The sequence below is a fragment of the Canis aureus genome, chromosome 38, assembly GCF_053574225.1.
Source record: "Canis aureus isolate CA01 chromosome 38, VMU_Caureus_v.1.0, whole genome shotgun sequence".
In the NCBI taxonomy this organism is placed as follows: Eukaryota; Metazoa; Chordata; class Mammalia; order Carnivora; family Canidae; genus Canis; species Canis aureus.
This window is the reverse complement of record NC_135648.1, coordinates 10,343,526-10,362,939: the sequence shown is the minus strand read 5'-3', so window position 1 is coordinate 10,362,939 and position 19,414 is coordinate 10,343,526.

The window sequence follows — 19,414 nt, the reverse complement described above, 5'->3', positions numbered from 1 at the left end:
TTGGTCACGTCTGGGGTGCTTAGAGTTGTGCTCACTTCTGAGGCTTCATTAGAACATGCTTGCTGCAGCTCATGGGGTACAGAAATCCTTCCTCGCCAGCTCCACAGGACTCATGGGAACATTGCCATCCGAAGGGCTGCTAAGGTCTGGGTCTCTGGGTACAAGTGAGGCTATAGACTATGCACTAGGCAAATGCTTCACCCTCCTCTCTACTCCCTGGCATGTCATCTTCTCTTAGGAAAGATCCCCCTAGGGCAAAGCCACTTGCCTCCAGCAAAGCCTCCAACTGACCCTCTTTGTAGAGTCTCAGCCAGGTGGTGTGTGTGTGTGTGTGTGTGTGTGTGTGTTGATAAGGGGGGATGCGATAGTTAAGTCTATGTGTCACCTTGACTTGACCACCAGCCGCTCAGAAGTTTCATTAAATATTATTCTGGATGTGTCTGTGTGGGTGTTTCTGGATGAGACTACATTTGAATTGGTAAACTGAGGAAAGCAGATTGCCCTCTGGAAGGTGGATGGACCTCACCCAGTCTTTTGGAAGCCTGACTAGAACAGAGATCAGAGTAAGAGATATTGCACTCTCTCTGCCTGACTCTTAACGCTGGGACAACAGCTTTTTCCTGCGCTTGTACTGAAACTTAAGTTTCCTGAGTCTCCAGCTTATTGATTTCAAAACTTGGGGCTTGTCGGCCTCCATAACCTTGTGCGCCAATTTCTTAGAACACATCCCTCTCTCAACATATACACACATCCTATTGGTTCTGTTTCTCTGGAGAACCCTTACTAATAGGAGGTGTTTACAGGATGGGCTCTGCCCCTATTACATTAAAAACGTCTATCAAGTGCCCATTGAGGATAAATTCCCAGAGCTCTGAAACACACAACTGTCTTTCTCATGAGGAAAGTTAATTTCAAATTTTAGTTTAATTTTAAATTATGAAATATAATCTAACATGCACAAAGGAAAGAGAATAATATAATAAACACCCATTTAAAAATGTTAATATTTGCTCTAGTGGAAAATTTCCTATTCATTCTTTCGACAACCAGCAAACATCAAGAAAACATGAAGTAATTAAATTATAACATACTGCTTTGCCATAGCAGCTTTCCTCTCCATGCGTATGATTTCATTTTATTCTTACAAATTAAAAAAAAAAAAACACATTCACAAAGAACTGGATTAAAAATTACTTTGAAGTTATTGTATTTGAAAGAACTTGAAAGTGATAAATGATATTTCTTTTCAGAATCATATTAACTCAGATTTTTCAAATTTACCTTCTGCCTAATTAATGAAGGTTTTATTTCTTTTTTTTTTCCAAAACCCAGAGGCTGCAGGGGGTTCTATGACTCACTTCCTCTACCTTAAATACTCTGAAGAGGTTATTTGAATTTATAATATTTTACTCACAGAAAAAAATAAATCAGTGTAGCAATTTATTCAGGGACCGGTGTCACTTTGCCCACACGTCTCCAGCATTTTTGGAAAGAGGCTGTCCTCTATGAGGAGTAGTTTGAAAGAAAAACACCCAAAGCAGCCCATGACTAAGACTGAGCCTATTTCAAGCTTTTTTCCTAAATGAACAAGTCAAGTCAGTTTACTCACCAAAATATGATCAACTCTATCCGACACCTTGTTCTGATATTTTGAAGTTGATTGACCAATGATTTGACAAGGATGACGGGCTCCACTTCATTAAAATGATTAATGTATGTGGGTCCAGGCCCATGCACAACCCTACTGTCCCTGTGTCTCAGGAGGGGGAAGTCAGAAGCAGTCAATCTACCCCAGAGAATTCTCTTGGTGGCTCCAGCTCCAGAAAGAGAATCTTTCTTTGAGATTGATGAGAATAAGAAGAGTGATTTCCTGAACCCATGGTACTTGGCTGTGTGTTTTCTGGAGCAAAATCTCATTTATAACTCATATAGCTTATATGTTCCTTTCGATGCCCCAAACCAGGGTGACTGTAAGGTCACTACAGAGTTGACTAACTTCTTTGAATCTTGTCACTCTTCAGTTGTGGAAGAAGGGCAGGAGATGGCCCATACTCTGTAAACATTCTTTCCTCTTCTTTGGCTTCATTTATAAAGCCCACACAATACTTCTGTGAATGTTGATTTTATGTGTCAACTGGGCTAAGCCCTGGTGCCCAGGTGTTCAGTCAAACACCAGTCTCGATGTTGCTGTGTAGGTATTTTGTACATATGATTAACATTTACTATCAGTTACCCTTAAACAAAGGGGAGCCCACATCCAATCAGATGAAGGGTGGGCCTCATCCAATCAGATGAAGGCTGTAAAAGCAAAAGCAGGTTTCCTGCAGGGGAAAAAAATCTGCTTCAACACTGTAACATAAAATCCTGCCTACGTGTCCAGCTTTCTGTCTGTCCTGATGGATTTCAGACTTGCCAGGACACATAATCATGTGAGCCAATTCCTTAAAATAAATATTTTTACTTAACATAAATATCCATCTATAAGTAGATACACAGATAGATAGATGATGGGTGGATGCTGGACACATACCTATATATACCATCTCTCTCTCTCCCTCTCTCTCTCCTGTTCATGCTGTTTCTCTGGAGAACCCCAACTCATACAACTCACTAAAGACTTTTCTTTCACTTTTTCTTTCTCTTCCTTTTTTTCTCCTTCTCCTGCCCTTCCTCTTGCCTTTTCTTCTTGAGGCTGGAGTCACTGTTCCCAGCTCAGACCCCCACCAAGGAGCATGACAGCTCACAGCCATGCCCACCCACAATATCCCAGGAACCAGCATTAAAGAGATGGAAGACAGGAAAGTTGTCTCCCAGGACAGCACCTAAGAACCCCAATGGTTCCCCAACTCAGGCCCCAGAGCCCCAGGGGGGTAGTGAGGAGGCAACGCCAAGGTCAGCACTGGGCTCCTTTCCCCCCTCTCAGAGGATTAGCTCAGCTCCCCAGCCCTACCTTGGTACATTTCCTTATGGACTTTCCCACTCATGGCATGTGGTCTTACCAGAAACATTGTCATATTCTAACAAGGAAATTCCTAGACACACATGAGACAGAGGCACATCCCCTTGTGTGGGATGACATGGGCCCGTTCCATCTCACTGATGAGCAGCTAGCCCTGGGGGACAGAGGGACAGCACAGGGAGATGCAAAGCTTCCCCTACAGAACTGTTTGGAACGCTCAGGCCATCTGAGCGCCTGGGTGGGTACGTCACACATTCGCCTGATTTCTCCACAACTCCTCAGGAAAAAAAAAAAAAAAAAAACAGGTAGATTTTAAAAATAGTCACTATTTTTTAGAATTTCTAAACAAGTTGCTTCGGTCTCAAGAAAACTCTGTGAAAGCCAAATCATGAATTCTTGAAAAGAAGAAATTATATGGAAATGTGTTCAGAACTCTGTTGTGTTAGCAAGAAAGAGATGTCAGCACTATGCTTGATAGTCAATTTTTCTTGGTTGTTCTTCTGGTCTTAGTTACAATACAATGGAAATTATTCACACAAATGTGTAACCTCCTTGCTTGCAGTTTTTGAATATGCTACTTTTCCCCAACATTTTCTTTTTCTCCCAAATTAGGCTACTTTTGAAGAGTACATTTGAATGTGGGAACAGACATTTTAATCTGGAAGCATTTATTATAAACACACACTGGTACAGCAAATGGCCCACACTCAAGGAGCAAGCACTGTCTGTATCACTTTTGCCTCTCTGACGTTGTTTGAAACAGGATGGAGTGCTTACAGAGAGCACAAATTCAGTTAGCTAGCATTTCCATGGTGTCCCTGAGCCAGCTTTGTATGCGATACAGACAGGCTTACAAATGAAGAAGCCATTTATCTAGTGTCAACTTAAATATCAGGTTGGTTCTTTTTGTCCATTCATCACTAAACAATCAATTTCAGGGATTTTCTTTAAGACATTTGTTGGACTGGGCTGGTTGGGTTGGTGTCATATAGACCCAGTTTAATTTCCTAAAAATCTGTGTCAGGACGGCCAAGTACATTTGCTGATGATGAATTTTAGACATTTCTGTGTCTTAGAAAAACATAACCCAAACACCCCCATTCCCAGCAGCCTAACAATAAGTAAGTTAGCGTGTGATGCCGATGACTTCAACTTTAAAAATTTATGGTGCCTCTATTTATTCTTGTCAATTTTAAGAGTTAATGCAACTTCTTGAAAAATCGTTTAAAGGCAATGCGGTAAAACATGGGTATGTCTCATGGCTGAAATGTGAGATTTGCTCATATACAAAATCAAAACGGATCATAAAACAGCCACTGAAACCTTTTGCCAATTGTCTGTAAAAGGAGACCCCCAATGACCTACAGCAGGAATATAGATGCAAAGTTGTACTTTGCTGCATGCCCTAGGGAAGATTTTGGCTTTAAGATTTTGTCTCCTTGCTGCCAAATGCTAAAGCCAAGTGCATTGCTAAAGCTTTAGACACATTTTCATCAATAAAATTTCTTATAAAACAGATCCTGCAAATGCTGGACTTATCTGCCAAATAGCCAATTAATTATTTTACATCCTTGTTAAACAATGAAATAATTTATGATGGGTAAAGGTTTTACCATCACAAATTAGTGTTCTGGAAACCACAAGGCCTAGCTTTCAATTAGCAGGAGGCATCACAATTAGGGATGAAAAGAAGTAATGCTGCGTGTTGGAAATTCTCCCTGTAGAGAAATAAAACTCCCGAGGAACAATGACCCAACTAATTTGAGAGAGTTGGGTTTCTAGAAAAGCAGATCCTTGTTAAGGAAAAAGTTCAAACACTACTCAGATGCCTAGACCCCTGTCTTTGCCCTCTCTGATGGCTTTCTTTCCATAAATTACAGCTATTGAATGTAGGCCATACCTGCCCACCACACATTAATGTGTGCTAATCCCAACTCAGGTGGTCAGTAAGTTCGCTCTCTCACTGACAGTCACAATTTCCTGCATTGGGTCAATGGTGCCTCCAATTCTCTGAATTTTCCAGGGAAGAGGAAAGCTTGAAATAGTACTCACACAGTTACCTTGTTTGTCAAGCTTAGGTCAGATCTGGCATAGAAGGAGAGGCCCTATAGGAGAGCGCGTTCCAGATTTCAGATGGCTGATTTGGATCTTACTGCAAGCCATTTGCAGATGATAACCAAATGGGCTGGGTAGGTAAAGTGCTGTATTTGGTTAAGTAACCAAATATGAAATCAGCATCCTGCAGGGACATGCATGAAGTAGGCAGTTGGGGCATGGAACCAGGACTTGTCTTACAGGTCACAGTCCAGAGAAGAGTGAGGCTGGAATGATCTTCATTCATGGCTGAAATTCTTGAACCTTCTGACATTGTTGGATGTTGAAGCAGAAAGAGGTGAGGAGAAAACGCAAAATCTCTTGGATCTGTTTCAAATGATATAACTGGATGAGGATTGAAATTGGGAAGCTTGACTTGTCTTCTTGAGAGTCTCGATATCCCCAATATTGTCTGTGGGTATCTTTACTTCCAAAATTTAACAACTTCCAGAAAGTGAACTTGGCCCCCTAGAAAACACCCACTCTCAGCTGGCTTTGCATGAACAGAAATCCCCTGAGTTGTGGATTTTGACCTTGGAGTCATAGGGGCGGCTCCTGTTGGAATTCCTGGAAGCCACATATTTACATCAGAGAAAAAAAGTTGGCTTAGCCTTTTCCTCTTTACCCAGTCCAGGATGAAATCCCATCCTTTCAGAAACTTGTAAGTGAAAAATGTTGGCAGGTCTTAGTATATGTGTTCAACACTTGTACCTTCTCCTGTCCCATGTGAATGAATGTTCAGCTCTGGTCTTGGGCATGTTTTCTATCTCTGTGTTGTTAGCCAAGGCAAAGTCAGCCACGCTACTTCTTCCCCCGATAGACCCTAACAAAGGCCCCCCCAAAGGAACTAAGTGGGCCGTAACAAAGGCGCCCCGAAAGGAACTGTAGTATGGCTTTCTCTTTGGTACCAACCTGTTACCTGTGATATCCTCACTTTAAGGTGGCCCCAGATATGAAAGAAATTTGTATTTGCAAGTAAGATGAATGAGGTGGACTGTAACTCTCTCTTTTTTAAATTGTTCAACCTTTTAATGGCTTTCTTTCCTTTAGAAAAGGATTTTTGTTTTATTAGCAGAGTCGCTGATGGTTCCCTTAATAGCATCCCACTCTGATGTCCAATTGCTATGATGCTATGATTCTGATTCCTCCAAACCTGATTTCCAGAAAAGTCTTCAGAAACACGTCTATGACGGATCAATTACTAGTAAGCATTCTTTATGGAGACAGCCACAAAGTGCTTGAAACAAGTTGTTCCTGAAAAATATGATTGAAATTCAGCTGTCTGACAGACAAAACCAAACAAAACAATAACTTACGTATTATTAAGAGATTGTGTTCCCAGAGAAATAAAAACATTATGACTCCCCGATATGTCTCAAGCACCACCTCCCTCAGCATAGGCCCTCCCTAGGTTGATGAGAACCTTCTCTGGTGGGAGGAAGGGGGCTGCTGCATGCAGGTGCTGGTTTTCCCCTGGGTCTGGGAAGTCAATCCAAGCGCCTTCCTTGCAGAAGTCAGCACTGACAGTGCAAAGCCTGAATAGTCCCGCCTCTCATCTTCTGACCACCAGTAAGAAGTTGGAGTGTGGTTTTAGTCCTTGGGGACAAAGAGACCGACTTAAGGAGGATTTCTAGCTACTGCTTGTCAGAGGGTGGGGCTTGAGCCAAGAAACTGAAGCAGAAAGGAGGTTGAGGGGACATTAACAAGGGCTTGATAACGCCATTTGGATTAAATAAGACCCCTGCCTTAAGAGAACTGTCCCCTCGGTTTGCTGAATCTGATGTTTCCTCTTCAACACACACACACACACACACACACACACACACACACACCACACGCACACACACACTCCGAGCTAAGCAGGGAGCCAGATGCGGGGCTTGATCCCAGGGCCCTGGGATTATGACTTGAGCCAAAGACAGACACTTAACCAACTGCACCCAGCACCCCTGTGGGTACAATTTTAATGTTAGTAATAGCGATAGGAAGTTGGTTCCTGCCCAGATGGCAGAAAAAATAAGAGCTCTTCTTGTTGTCCTTCACTTAAATCTGACTTAATGGCTTATTTGTGAGTTGGGTGTGCATTCATTTATAACTCTTTTTTCATGGGCTCTAAAGAATTCTGCTAAATTTAGGGGAAGGAGGAGATACCTAAGGATAACAGATCAAGAAATCACAGGGTTTTTTATGCAGTGCCTCCTGGAAAGTCAGTAGCCCCATAACTGGAATGAACCCTGTAAGATTTCGGGGTGTTCTGGAATTTCAACTATTTTCCCAAGTTGTTACTTTCTTATTATTTTCTGTCTTCCCCAGGATGAGCTGGAAAGCTTTTACACAAAGAAACACACACACACACACACACACACACACACACACAGACACTGTGTTTCCGTATTCTACAAGCAGAGGCTAAAAACTAAGATGCTATGAATTATAAAATGTCTTTGCCTCCTAAAAGATCATAAGCACCTTTTCTTGAAGTATGATGAAAGAGAAGGTTGAGGCCTTTATCGCTAAGAGTTTGAAAGAAGGCCAGACTCTCAGGCCCAATTGTATCCTTTACTGAATTTGGTGACTCTGTGCAAGTCTTCAATGTCCGTGAGTCCCATGTTTCTCATCCTTATTGTGAGGAAGGCCATTCCTACCTCAATGGATTGTTAAGAGATGATGTGTTGGGAAAGCACCTAGTGTACATAATTCCTGGAACCTCATACCACCTAAAAATAAATACTGAGTCTGACAAACTGGTATTACCGAAGGGCTTTTAAAACATGGGTTCTTTTGTTCTGTTCGAGATGGAACATTCACTTTCAGATTTTCCCTTTGCTCTATATTGTGTGTGTGTGAACCTGGGAAATAAGGGAAAAGACAACAAAAATCCAACAACACCTCTTGATATATATATTTTTTTTCCTTTCGGATATTTACTTTATTTTCAGTAAGCATCAGGTCTTTATTTTTATCCCATCCTGTCCTAAAACCTTGTATTGGAAAGGTTCAGAGAGGTAGGAACCCTTAGTTTTGAAGAAGCCTTTCCCAGTTCAGCCGACAAAGATGCCTACCTCTGAGAGATACCCACAGCCGCATGGCTCTGGGAGTACACACTTCTGAAGTAAATGGCAAGATGTTGGACCTGACACAGAGCCCTCTCCAGTTCCCCAGGGCCTGGGCAAGGAACAAAAGAGATCCAGAAATTTCTAACAAGGGGCACAGAAGACAGCTATCGCTAAGAATATTAACTAACGGGTGTGTTCTAAGAATATTGACTAATGGGAAGACCCAGGGCAGTGGGGGGTGACTCTGTGGGCAGAGGGCATGGGGTGGGCCACTTAGCAGCAAAGCAAGTGGGAGCTACAGTCAGGCATTGGGCACCATGAGAGGACCCTGAGAGGGTCCCTTCGGCACCGGGAATACCGAAGCTCTGCTTGGGATTAGCAAACAAGACCTGTGTCAAACACCCTGTGGACGCTTCAAGGATGTGAAGGGCATTAGAAGGATCAGAAAATCCTTTCTAGGGATCCCTGGTGGCGCAGCGGTTTAGCGCCTGCCTTTGGCCCAGGGCACAATCCTGGATACCCGGGATCGAATCCCACGTCGGGCTCCCGGTGCATGGAGCCTGCTTCTCCCTCTGCCTATGTCTCTGCCTCTCTGTCTCTCTGTGACTATCATAAATAAATAAAAAAAAAAAAGAAGAAAATCCTTTCTAATTGTCACAACATCCTACTTGAAGAGAGGGTTATTTATTATAGAACAATATCATCTCTCTGAGCACCCGGCTGGTCTCCTGGAGTGAGTTACTGGGGAGGTTGTAGGGTTTGTACAGGATCATGGAGGAAGGAGCCAGGACCAATTACAGTCACTTTGATTTTAAATCAATCCGGCTCAGTCACACTGGGAAAGCCGAACTCCTTTTGAGCTTCCTTAACAATCATGTATAATCAGTATCTTATTGGGATAAATCTATACCTTTAACACAGAGGAGCTGCACAGAGTAGAGCCACACAAAGACTCCTACGCAAATGAAATCATAAACTTGTAATGAAAAGACATACTGTTTTCCAGGACTGAATAATCTGCAGGAATCTTCTCTTTCCTGGTCGTTAGTTATAAGCTCCACCAGGTAGGGAGTTTTGTACGTTTTGTTCAGGAAATTGATCCAGTGCCTAGAATAGAACCTGGAACACGCATGCTGAGTCAATATTTGTTGAATTATTAATAAGGTCTCAGTAATTAGTAGGCTAAGGGAGAATTAAAAAAAGACAAATTTTTGAGAAAAGGCCAATTTAGGGAAAAAATCTGAAGTTTCGGGGCGCTTCGGTGGCTCAGTCAGTTAAGCATCTACCTTCGGCTCAGGTCATGATCTCAGGGTCCTGGGATCCAGCCCCTCATCGGACTCCCTGCTCAGTGGGGGAGTCTGCTTCTCTCTCTGCCCCTCCTCCTCCCCATGCTCTCTCTCTCTCTCAATAAATAAATAAAATCTTTTTTAAAAATATGAAGTATAATAGGTTTTTTTCTTTTAAATGACTTTTTATTCGGATATAATTCATGTAGAGTAAAATGCAGCCTTCTAAAGTTAATGTGTGATGAGTGTTGACACTTGGAGCCCAGTGTAACCACCAACCCAGTCATGACATAGAACATTTTCATTTCTTCAAAACGTTTCCTCTTGACCCTTCCTAGTTAACACTGACAATCCCTGCCCCCCCCAAGCAACCACATATCCCATTTAGGTTCTAGTTTAAGGTTAGGTTTTCTTCGTCTAGAATTTTGTATAAATGGAATCAGAGAGCACGTACTCTTTTGTGCCTGACTTTTTCACAGTATAATATTTTTGAGCTTCATCTTTGTTGTGGCATATATAAATAATTCATTTCTTTTCCATGTGGAGTAGAACTCTGTCGTAGTTGTATGAATATCCCGCAATTTGTGGTATCCACTTACTTCTCAGACATTTGGTTTGTTTCCAGTTTGTATTTATATTATAATAAATATGTGAACATTCATGTCCATGTTCTGGGCTGAAACACTGATGTGCTACAAACTACTTTATCACTACCAAAGGCCAGAGTCAGGCTTGAGACTCCTTTAAACTACATGTGCGGGTGCATGTTTACAAATGTGACATTGAGTATCTTTCTCCTTCCTCCTTGTCTCCACGACTGCGTTTCCCTTAGAGGATTAGTTTGCACAATGTGCAAAGAACAGCTTAAAAAATTGGCAATTTTAGCTCAGCCTTCGTTTGAATAGACCAAGGTCCACCAGACCACTTACCTGGTTTGTCTCTACCTCCACATCCACACACTGTACTTAGATAGCCAATAAGTGCAGGCCCTGGACACTGCACCCTTGCAGCCACCAATGATTGTCCTTCAATGACTGCCCACCTGCCTTGCTCTGTTCTTCGTCTTGAGCCTCCTTCATCTCTGACTCGTGATCTATCCCATCAGCAGCCAATCTCTCTTCTCTTTGAGCTCTAGCTTAGTTTCCCCATTTTAGCCCAAGGTGTCCCCAAATGGTAGCGGATTAGCGGTACCTCTTAGCCTGGGTTTTTCAAATGTTATCAGGCTTATTAAAAAATGTCGGTGTCTAGGCCTCGGCCACAAATTCTTGAATCGCAGTTGGTCTGAGATGGACCCCAACTAAATTTGCATTTTTCATAAGCACCCTAGCACCTGAAAAACATTTTGAGGAATCTGTAGGCTGTCTCACCCTGGCTCCCACCCCGGGGCCTCATGCTCTGGTGGTGGCTGACGTCACTGGCTCCCAGGTCTGCTCTGCCTTGGGCCCTGGAAAGGGACATTACTCATTGAGAGTTTAACTAATGTGGTTTATGGCTATTTGAAGTGATCCCTGCCCCCCCTGGGGAAAAATAATCAGAGGATTATATAGCATTATCCCCCCCAAAGGCTATGAGGACATAGCCCATTATCCACATAGGGTGGCAGTATGGCGGATTATGTGACATTCATCTTCGCTACTCTCTGACTCAGAATATTTAGAATGTAAAGTTTAACTCAGAAACACCTGCCATGGATTGTCTCAACTATTCTCGGGCAATCTGGAAAACCCTTTCTCATCTGATACACATAGTCTCCTCAATATCTTAAGCTATTATTCAGAACATTTCTATTCTTCATTTTATAGTTAGGACTGCAAGCCAAGCCAAGAAGACATTTTTGTATTCCCCAGTCTCCTCCCTACCAGTGCTGGAGGAATGTCAACATGAAAGAACAAGGGATATTATTTAGGGTGGCCTGAGGGGTAATAAGCAGGATTAATGGGATGAAATTGAGCAAAGGAAAATTTAAAGTGAACATCAGGAACATTTTCCGAAGATTGAGATCAATGATCCTGTGGAATTAAGATCCCAGGGGAGCTCGTGGGAGCCCTATTACTTGAATCAGTTGAAACGAGACTGGACCAAATATTTGAATATAATCCCACCTTGGCAGAGAGTAAACCTGCAATGGCTGGAAGATGGAAAAAATGACCTAATAGGTCTTTTCCATCCCTGACTTCCATGAGTCATCCAATGTATGCTGTTGTGCGTCACACAGCCGGCCAGACCTGGGTCATTCGCTATACATTTCAGCCACAAAATCCTCAGATTCTGACGGTGCCCCAAGCGAACGGCTACCTCAGCAGAGGCTGGGGGCTCCTTTGGGATTTCTGGTTAGTTTATAATCAATTAAATATCAGAGATGAAGGCAGAAATCAGTCACAGGAGCGGAGGGTGGTGAGTAACTGGGTTTTTTTCCTTGCCCTCTGGGAGGCTCACCCTCAACCCTGCGCAGACAGACAGACAGACAGACAGAAATCTTTCCACTGCCCTAGCTGTCTGTCCCTCCGCCTCTCCTGCTTGGCTGGGTCCCGCCTCCTGCTGCCTCGGCTGCTGCTGCTGCTGCTGCTGCCACAGGCTGCCTGTGGCCTTCCAGAAGCCCTCGACCCCGGCTGGGGCCTGTGTGGGGGTGAGCCCCCTCCTCCCTTACCCTGAGGCAGGAGACCTGCTTCTTTGCTGTCAGCGGACCGGGGTCCCCGAGCTAAAACATTGCTGTCATTATTAGCTGCTTCCTTTCTTCAAATACAATTTTAGGAGAACACTAAAACTAGAGCCTCTTTGGTTTCAGCGGGGTCGTGGGGGGTGGGGGCAAGGAGGTCTTGCCTAGAACCTTCCTTCTGGCCACTGCCCTGCCTCATCCCTCTTTCCTGAGGCTGCAGAGAGGAATGCATAGAAGCCACCATCAGGCACAGAGTCAAAACCCCTTCTCTAGGCCTTTCCATGGCTTTCTCGCCGTTTTATAGTCAGTTAAATCCACAAAAGGCAGACTCAACAATTGTCGCAGCTCCAGGCCTTGCAGAGCCCAGGGGTGGGGGGGTTGGGGGGGGACAAAGCCTCTGCTTAGGCCTGCATTATGTGTTCTCTCCTTCCCCTTGTCCGACGTGCCAAGCTCCCATGGAAGCTGGTGGCTGCAGGATGCGTGGAGGAGACGGCAGGGAAGGAGGCTTGGCCGCTGGGCCTAGCAAGGGCTGTGCTGCCTATTAATCACACCAGCCCTGGCCCACTGCTTTCCCTGCCACGGGGCCAGAAATGGCAGTCACCTGCTCCCCTTTTGCATTTCTCCTCTCCTGCACCCCTTGCACACTGCTTTCTAGACTTCAAGGCTGCCCTAAATACACATTGCAACTCAGTTCTGCTAGGCTTGCAAAGGAGCGGGGAGGAACACACTCCAGGATCAGTCCCAGCCGGGTGGCTTTAGGAGGTTTCGATGGCATCCGTGGGTCCCCCAGGGGACGTGTTGGACCAGTCTCCTCAACTGCAACTGGCCTCTGTGTGACTCTTTCATCTTACGGTTTTTAAAGCATCCTTAGCTAAAGTTCTAAGTCTTCGGTTAGTAGGGGGAGAAGTAAATGGATTTGAACCCAAGCTTGTCTGGTATCATAACCCCCTGCACTGCACTTGCCCTCACTTACCTAGAAGCCTGCACCACAGCTGGAGTTCTCGCTTCTGTGTTTCTAGACTTCTGCTCTGTGCCGGGTTTCCTTGGCAAGGCCAGGGAAAGGAGCTTGTGGGGTTCATTTTATTTCCCGCCTTCTTCCTTTGGCATTACTTCCCTGGTGCTCTCAGTTCAAGCATGCTGAGATGGGAGGGGACGGGTTGGAGGGGTAAGTTTCCAGTTCCTTGGGAGGCCACCGGTTGGCCTCTTTCTCTTTATCGTCCCTCCCATTTGCCAGAGCTAAGTGCTGCCCTTAACCAGAACCTATGGTTCCTTACTTATTTTGGTGCCATCAGTAATTTCCCACATTTGGGTTCGGAGCAAGTTGGGAAGCCTGTTAGCAAACCTGGAGGTCACTGAAGCCCATCTGGGTGGGGAACATTAGCATCCTAGACTTAGTACCGGGGGCCAGAGAGCCTTCAGGACCCTCTCCCCACCCTTTTTCCTGAGTGAGAGGAAGAGAAAGCTAAGGAGGTTATGTTTCTGTCTGAAGCCACACCGATTAAAGCAGAGAATTAGGAGTGGAATTAAGGAGTCAACGTCCATGCTTTTTTGTTTATTCCATATCAACTCACAGAAAAGTGGGGCAGAGGGTTAGGGGCCGGGCTTGAGCCAAATGTGGCAACTCTTAGAGAAAAGGGTTTGTACAGAAATTTCCTTGGAGGGCAATCTTTTATGAGCTGGTCCTCAGAGGGCCTTGTGTGAACACATCAGAGACGTCTGGATTACAAACATTTAAAATCCATATGGGCTGAAGAATGGAGACCAGGGGAAGATTTTGGCAAACGCATTTGCTCTTTTAATATATGTGTGTGTGTGTCTATATATGTATATATATTATCAAATTTAAAACATTTGAAAAGCAATCCCAGGCGTTTCAGCCTAAACCACAGAGCGGTTCATCCATCCCCACTAATAAGTTCCAATCCTTCTGTTGTGTGGTCTTTCCATTCCACGGGTTAGGACCCCACTAAGTCTGTTATATTTCAACCTAAATCCTGCCTGTTTTATACATTTTTAAGATAGGTACAGAGAGACTAACTCTCCCTCTCCTGTACAGGAACCCAACTCCCGGGAGTCAGCATTTAGCCAAATGGCTTCATTGTATTTTAAAGTGTTTTAAGTCCACTTATAAATGAATTGGGCTATACCAGGGCTTTTGTAATGCACATCATGAAAAATGAACAGTCAGCTTAAAATAGATTTTCTTTGACTGCCAAATGCATTATGTGAAAAATGTCCTCCATCTGGCAGGACGGGCCGTGTGGTCGTGTGGATGGATCTCAGATAAGGGAGCAGTCCTTTGTGTAAAGAGGACGCCACTCAGACCCCGATGGCTATCAGGATTCAGGCCACGATCCATCTAGAAGCCCATGATGGAACAAGTCATCTCCTCTTCCTGACACGCACTAACTTCCCTCCTCCAAACAACAGCAGCTGACACTCCTGACACTGGAATTAATCACACTGGGCCTCACTGTCTCCCTCAGTTTTCAACGTCCCAGCCCACAGACCAGCACCTACAGTGGGTCAGTCTAAACCCCCCAGCCCAGCATCCGTCATTTCTCAAGAGCTGCCACCACCTGGAGCTTTGGACTGTTTCTTTACTCCGGGAAAGCTGACCTCACAACCAGCTCCTTGTGATTCTTTCATTTTTGACCTTGTTCACTTGCTTCTCTGACCTGACATGCCCTCCACTCTTTCCCATGAATGCATATCTGTCACTTCCTTCAAGGTCCATGACCATGTCCCCATGCCTCACCCCATCCCAATGTGATAGTCCCATTCCTTGAATAGAAGTACCCTCATATTCTCAGGCTTTTCTCCCCTTTGCCTTCCCTCTTCCCTTTCCTTCATATTTAACAAATACTCCCTGGGGGAGGAGCTGGCAACTTAAACCAAATAGAATATGGCTGCTAATCTGAGTCCTGCCTGGTGATGGGCACCTTGAGTCCTAGTTTCCTTCTAGGGACACTTTCTAAGACTATCTAGGTAACTACCCTGGTTACTATTCCCTCCAGAATTTCTGCTAACTAACCATCTCATTCCTGTGAAACTCTTAGCCAATAACTGGTTACAACTTGGATGACCCTCTGAGTATTTGCATTTTAGAAGAGAATCTTCAAATAGGCCAGCACTACATTGAGCCTTTAACTGAAGCCACCTCGTCCATGTACCAGGTCATCATCACCAATTATCCCTATTTATTGCCAAAGTCCTGGAGCCATTCCTTATTCCTGGTCAACAGTGTCCAACTGCTCTGTGCTTGTACCTTCCTGGAAAGGTGATGTGTGGTCACCAGCTCGGACTTATGAGGCAAACAGAACTGACTTTGCATCCTGATTTCAAATTCAGACTTGTGCACTTATGAGCTCTGTGACTTAAATCTATCCAAGCCTTAGTTTCTTCACTTGTAAAATGGAAATAATGCTCATTATGTCTTTATAAAAATTACTTAAAATTATGCATGCAAAATATTTAGCCCAGCGCCTAGTAAAGAATCCATGACTTTTAGTTAGGAATATTATCTGTTGCTCTGAATTTAATTTTCAGTATTGTATTTACTATATTTACTTACCATTTAGATATACATTATACTTTGTAATATACAATGTATATAAATGCATTTATATGTATTTACCAATCTAACAAATTGGTAGATTTTTTTTTTCTTTTTGTGTTTTGACTCTAGACTTTTTTCTCTATATTTTGACTTTCTTTATATGTGGCTGTATAGCTTCTTTCATCCTAATTTGAGTGACTTCCCTGCCTGGTTTGCTTCCAGTGGCTGGGTCCCCCCCACCATACACTATTATACTATGCCCATTCATGAGAAGAAAAGGTCAGGACTCAGGGAGTGAATTTCTAAAATGGTAGGATAGCAGGAATCTTTACAGGCAAATGGTTAACACATTTAAGAGCATGCCCTACTCACACTAAAGAAACCATCACTTGGATCCTTCTACCTGGATTTTGTTTGATCCAGTGCTATACACAATAAGCAGTAATAATAGCTCATGGAGTAAGTGAAGGAAGAGGGAATAAACTAAAAATATGGTAAAAGCATTCCCATGGACCGTTTTGTCAAATGATTAGTTGAAGTTTGTCTTGTATCTGAAATTCTCCTGAACTGATTACTGTCATAAACTAGGCGTCACTCAATTTTCAGCTAAAACTTAGACCTGTAAGATTTTCTGACTGATTACCTTTCATAGATGCCAGGGTAAACTTGGAAGGAATGGTGGGTGGGCATGTGGGCAAACTCTAGGGAAAGGCTTTGCTAGCTTAATACCCAGAGAAGGTTAGAAGTGGACCAACCCTCCTAAGGCCTGGGGAAAATTCATAATCAAAGTAGGGGGCTGAGATAGAAAGACCGTATCAGTCCTCCGCACAAAAGTGCAAGTTCAAGATGGGGGATTGGGCAAGATGGTCAACATCAAAGGCAAGTTGAGAAGAGGTAAAAGCAATTATTGGAACATGATCTAGAAACAAGGCAGAAACATGGAAACTTCATACTTAGTAGGGGCTGATGATGAGGCAACATTGGTTTTGAAATTGAGAGCGGGACACAACTTTGAATTAAGAGCCTACTTAAAGCCTTTCTTCATGGTTTTCAAACTCAATTCTGCTACAAAGAGAGCTCTCCCTGCTTCTGCTGTTCCCTACTGTAGCATATTAGACACCTGGATAAAAAAAGTTCAGGGTGTCAATGATATATCAAATATAGTGTTACTTTTGTTTTTGCTCTTAAATCAGAGAAGGGGACCCTTGCCTCGCTTGTGGCTTATCACCAAATGAGGATTTCAGCCAACTTTTTAGTTACCAGGGACACTAGTAGACTGCAGTAGTAGGCGGAATAATGGCAGCTCAAAGATGCCCATGTCCTAATCCCCAGAACCTACGAATATGTTTCATGGCAGGAAGGACTGTGTAGATATGAGTAACTGAAGGATCTTGAGATGGGGAGATTATTTTGGATTATCTAGGTGGGCTCAATACACTCATGAGGGTATAAGTGAGAGAGTGGGAGAGTGAGTTTAAGAGAGAGATTTGAAGATGTTCCATTGCTCCCCTTGAGGAGGGAAGGGGCTGCAAGTCAAGGAATGTAGGCGGCCACTGGACGATGGAAAAGGCAAGGCAATGGATTCGTCTACAGAGCCTCCAGAAAGGACACTACATTGCCATCAGTCCAGTGAGATCTATGTTGGACTCCTGACTTCCAGAACTGTAAGATAATGAGTTTGAACTGTTTGAAGCCACTAAGCTTGTAGTAATTTGTTATCGCAGCAACAGGAAAAGCAAATGCAATCGTGCTGCAGCTGTTATGTTAAGGACTACTCCCCCCACGTCTGCACTCAGGGTGAAATTTTTTCCTCCTGGGCATTTTTTTTTTTTTGAGATTCCATCACTTATTTAAAAAAGGAAATATTATACCTTGTGGCTTTAACTGCTTTTTCTGTAGAAAATACTAAGGAAGAGATACAGGTATGCCTTTGTACCTTCTATCCTCTTTCAAAATAATAATTTAAAAAACTTTCTTTAAAATTCTTATTTTAATCAGCTTTTCTTTTTCTCTGGTTACCTCCTTAGGAATATTTTGAATGCTTCTTTCAACTAACTTTGAGTTTTTACCTTAGAGTCAAAGCCCTTATGAGTTTGAAAGAATTTATAAAAACCAATCTTCTGTTTATCTCTCTAAAGGAAAAGGGCTTTTGTGCTACTCAAATAGCACACACTGTTTTGCCCTTTTTCATGCCATTTTTCCATGTTATCTGTGTCTCAGCTTCTAAAAAGAAGATAAATACCCTGGAAATGAAAATGGTAAATTGGTTTTCTTCCTTTGTTTTCCCATAAGATCCAGATTTCTTCATTTTCAGGCAGTTTTAACTCTTAAGCAAGAGACTCTCTCATCCTTCCCAAATCTGTTTTTCTCTACCTATATTCTCAATCTTATATACTTATTCTTCTGGAATCCTGTTCTACAAATTAATCTTTCTATCTCCTTCCCACATCCAATAATGTAAGCTAACAAACACACACAATCAATTCCTTACATTAGATCCTGTTTTCGTCTCTGCATACTCTTCTCTTTTTTTATCTCTGTTTACTTTAATATCAGATTTCTTATTCCTTAGTTTCATTCATATTTCAATTTTGGCAACATGGATCCCATACCAGCCTCATCACTGAAATTATGTTTGTAAAGTCATAAGTGGCTCCTGATTGCTAAATCCAAAGAGCATTTTGAAGCTTAAAAGTCCATCATCATATAACATCTTTAATCTGTAAGGACCCTTTGTACCTCAGTAAGAAAGAAGTGAATAGCTATATCAAAAAGGCAATTTATATAATCTAATAATCCAGGAAAGAAACATGGTCTGTCAATATGAAAGCATTGACCCTCTGGTAGTTGACTACTTGTTAAGATATTTGAAAAGTAGATGTCATTTCCAGTGCTAGTGAGGCTGTGATGAGTAGGTATTCTCAGAATTGTGCACAAAATTTGTGAGGATACTCATCAATTCTTTTTAACTAGTGGCATACATTTATAAACAAATCTAATGCCCAATAATTGAAATAACTGATTAAGTTACAATATGTTTTAATATTTAAAGACTATTTAGATAGTTTAATGACATTGGATAATAAGTAAGATTTAGTAGAGGGAAAAAATGCACAGAACCCCTGTGGTGGGAAGAAGAGAAATATTTCATAATGTTTTAAGTGGTCATGGATGATTTAAAAAACTTTTCTCTTTGTTTTTCTTTATTTTCCAAATTTCTACAAAAAGTATTGATTTCATAAGTAGAAATAACCAGAAAAATATTTTGTTCTAAACCACAATAATCTGTAATAACAAAAGAATCTTAAAAATAATTGCAAGGAGGTGAGATTTTTGCTAAGTCTATCGAAAAGCCATAAATTTGAGGTGGTGTTATTTGAAAACAGCCGGGAGGTAGCTATTTTGTGAGATCTTGTGCTCTAACCATCTGAAAAGCCTCATGGTTGGATCACTAATCTCTAAGGGGAGGAGGCTGATGAAAAGTATATCTGGTGAGAGAACCACCCCATCATACCATGGAAGAAAAAGCAGATCTATGGGCTTAATGACTACAAAGAACTGATTGTGGTCTACTTTTCAGGAATAAGAGTTTATAGGAGTTGGTGAAGGTATGATTTTGGATGGGTCTTGAATAAACCGACTTGTTTCTATAGGCCAAAGTCACATGGGGAGGAGGTAGGAGGCCATTATGGCTCTTATAGGAGTTAGGGGCTAGAGCCTGAACTAGGGTCCTGTCCAGAGCTGTGGAAAGAAAGCACCACTGTAAAGAAAGAATTTTTAGCACTTGGGGATTGTCTGAGGACA